This window comes from Emydura macquarii, unplaced genomic scaffold, assembly GCF_026122565.2.
Source record: "Emydura macquarii macquarii isolate MOO-44397 ecotype Brisbane River unplaced genomic scaffold, CSIRO-AGI_Emac_v2 contig_1477, whole genome shotgun sequence".
Lineage (NCBI taxonomy): Eukaryota > Metazoa > Chordata > Testudines > Chelidae > Emydura > Emydura macquarii.
Window position 1 is genome coordinate 16,428,342 of NW_027131614.1, and position 3,807 is coordinate 16,432,148.

At 41.7% G+C, this 3,807-nt stretch overlaps 1 long non-coding RNA gene across 1 annotated transcript; it reads right to left on the minus strand.

The window, feature by feature from the left end:
* Nucleotides 1-583: 583 nt before the first annotated feature.
* LOC137156846 (uncharacterized) lies at nucleotides 584-2,460 on the minus strand. Its single transcript, XR_010920929.1, has 3 exons — nucleotides 2,337-2,460; nucleotides 1,364-1,461; nucleotides 584-655 (listed from the first exon to the last, which is right to left on the minus strand). It is a non-coding gene; the product is annotated as an uncharacterized lncRNA (long non-coding RNA).
* Between the last annotated feature and the right edge of the window lie 1,347 nt (nucleotides 2,461-3,807).

Consider the following 3,807-nt stretch of genomic DNA (forward strand, 5'->3'; position numbering starts at 1 on the left):
CCTTAGATTGGAAACTCTGCTGGTCAGGAACATTGACTTTGTTAATGTTCATAAACTGGCTAGCATATTATGGGTAGTACTGCAAACTAAAGAATAATAAATAAATACTAATAATTACAATTTCTTAGCTACACATACCACAATACTTATTTAACAAATGGAAAAACTAAGGAAAGGGTAAGTGACTCGCCTAAGGTCACAGAGACAAGGTGGGTGAGGTAATATCTTTTATTGGACCAACTTCTGTTGGTGAGGGAGACAAGCCTTGTGTGACTCAAAAACTTGTCTCTCTCACCAACAGAACTTGGTCCAATGAAAGATATTACCTCACCCACCTTGTCTCTCTAACGTCCTGGGACCAACATGGCTACAACTACATTGCATAAGATCACGGAGTCTGTCAAAAGCAGAGCTAGGATTAGAACTCTGCATTTTTAACTCACAATCATACAGTCTAACTACTAGCCACACTACTTCCCAGAAAGGACTAAGCCAACGTAAAGCACTTAAACAATATTTATTCTTGGAATGGAGGAAAGGAGACAAGAAAACATGGAAGATTCTTTAAAAGTTTTTTTTTAGTGTTTAAGTGAAAACTGACTTTGCCAAGGAGTTACAAGTCCAGTCCTTTTCTTCAAGTTCAAATAGCCGCCTTCTGGTTTGGAAGATTACACATAAGACTATGACTCACTTCTATCATACACCACAAAAATTTAAAGTCAAGACAAATGAAAACACTTATCATGTAGAGAAAGTTACAAAATATTACTCCTAAAGCAGTCAGCAAACACTTTAACATTTGAAATCAGTGGTTGTAAATGGATGCTGAAACTGGACTTATTTTGCTCCTAATATTATAATTGTTACAACACAGAACATCAAACTCATTAACAACAATGTGATATCACTCAGTAAATATTATACCTAGTATTCACACCAATGTTTTGCTGAAAAGATATTGTGATATAGTAGTGCAGTGTCTCTAATATTACACAACACAGTACCATTCTAATATTATAAATCATAGCTGAAACCCTTTTCAGAAATTATAGTGGCATGGCTGGATCTATTTTTTAAAACAAATTCAACTATTAGGTTGCTCAATGAGTAGAATCATGAAAATGAAAATCAACTATTTAAAATTCTCATGGATGCCTAAAGTAAGCTCCAGGATAATCCAATGTTAATACATGCAAGGATAGTTAATAAAGAAACAAGGTTCCCAAGGGGGAAAAGGTATATCCCTAAAGTAGAATAGAAAAAAATAAATAAAAGCAGAGGAATAGCGGGAAGAATAAACCCTGATCCTACAGCACTCATATAAAGAGAAATCAAAGGAGAACAGATGAATCAGAATACATACATCAGCCACCAAACTTTTTGGAAGCTTCTTCCATGAATCAGACCTCTATCCCATCCTCATAAGATGCCATTCCAGGTATCTTCCGCAGGCAACTCACTCTAGCAATAAAAGGAAATGCCATCCAAACACAAAGCAAAAGAATGGTCCTTCCTAATGGAAAAGAGTACTTATTCATGTGCTTATTTCAAAATCTACACAGTGCAGATCCACAAAGTCTCCCATTGTTTTAAACATTTTTATCATCACACCAGTTCCTCTTCGATCTTGAAACATGCTCATATCCTAGGAATCAGAATGGTGAAAGTGAACAAGAGTTATCTAAATATTATTCAATGGGGAAATTCAAGAGTTTCTCTCTTAAGGGCTGATTTGTGGTCTTTGTTTTGATGCTCTGAAGGTCTTCCCTGTAGAACACTGGCCACAGGGCTATAATAAATTACAAAACAGGAAGCACACATCATTCTAATATTCTGCCCTCAACAGGATGTTTATTCCCTGTTGCAGGATGATAACATTGATTTCCAGTTATCTTATTGTAGCCATTTATAAAAAAGTGCCCATAGGCAGGATGTTCATGAAGAAAGAAACTGGCTCACAGCTAGGTTAGCACATGTGAATGGCCTCTGAATTTAAATTCCTCTTATAACAGAACAGAGAGGTACAATATAAATACACTGAGCTATAACAAGAACCAAAGATCTTTGGGGCAAGGATGCTGTCTACATATTGTGGCAGGCAGCCGACCACCCCCTAGCAGGTCTCACGCTTTGGTTGCTTGTAGTGGGTCAGGGCGTCTCTAGTCACCCCGTCTTCCCCGAGGAGGGGGTAGGGACCCGGGCCCACCCGCTCCTCCGGGTCCCAGCCCAGGGGCCCTATGAGAAGCAGCTAGGTGCTGCTGGCACCATATTCCTAACTGCACTTCTCTTCCCCTGAGCTAATTTTCCCCCTCCTTCTGGCTTCTTGAGCCTGGTACCTTTCTCCAGCCTGTTCCTCCACAGGATCTCTGCACTTTGGTCTCTTCCGCCTTGCAACCAGCACAGCACAGCACAGCACAGCACAGCACAGCACAGCACAGCACAGCACAGCACAGCACAGCACAGCACAGCACAGCACAGCACAGCACAGCACAGCACAGCACAGCACAGCACAGCACAGCACAGCACAGCACAGCACAGCACTCCTACTCCTCCCAGCTCATGCACTGTCTGTTTGGGGGCGGAGGGCTTTTATGGAGCACCTGGCTGGTCCCTAATTGGCTCAGCTGCTCCTAATTGCCCCCTAACGAGACTCAGCTAATCTGCAGGGAACAGAGCTCTGAGCATTCTGAGGCTTACATATCTGCCATAAATCACTTTCCTACAGCTTTCTGCCCTCGCTATATCACAATATGTGTTTGTACAGCTCCTGGACTAATGGGGCCCTAATCCAGACTGGAGTCTCTGCACACCACCGTGATACAAATAACAATAACCCAAGGTTTTAAATAAATAAACCTTACTGACTCGAGAGCTGAGACAAATGGTCTAATCTTGTAGTCACTGAGTACTCAACAGCGCCATGGGCAGAATTCTGCTCTCACTCATAAATCCCACTGAAATCTATGGGTTTGCACGAGTATGACTGAGAGCAGAATTTGGCTCCTTGACTTCATTGGGAATTATGCACTTTTGGGTGAAATTCAGACCTGTGCAGAGGTCTAACACAAGGCCTATGCAAATCATAAGCCCTAGGGGGAGTTAAGTGGTCCATAAGCGTTGTGCTGTCTCTGCAGTGGGATTTGGAGAATCAGCCTCTGAAGGTGCAATAGTTGATAATAGATAAGTCTTTATGGTCAGACATTCAGTTCTCTTTAAAAGGCTCCATCTAGTTAGCAACATTGTCAGGACTTTGTGGGAGTGCTGGCACCATTTTACGGCATTGTTCCGTGCTGCCTTAATCTGAACTAATGGTTGAACCAGCCTTTGGTGACCTGAGCTCGAGGAAGCATTCGCTGCCTGCTCTCAGTCCCTGAACCAGGGTCAGCGCTGGCTCTGGGATGAAGTTCTTCCATAGACAGCAGATGTTTTTCTGAGCTGAAGAAAACATTTACTGGAAAATGAAATCCTTCAACCTTCAAACTAACACAGACACAGGAGAATTATTCCTCAGTCAGCCAAGTCCAAGATGGCTACTATGATGGTGAGTGAGAGAGAGAGAGTGTGTGTGTGTGAGTGTGTGTGCACGCGCACATGTGCACTTGCAGAGTGATGACATAACAGGTAAAAACTACAGTAAAAGTAATTAAGTGTCTCCCTTTAAATTAGCTTTAAAGAGACACACTCTGAACTCTTTTTTTTTTTTTTTTTTTTGTTAAGTCTTCATGATATTTTCTTGTCACTCCTCTATCCGTGTTTGAGTAGGGATTACACTAACACCTCTGCATTTCCATTCATCTGTTCTGGGAG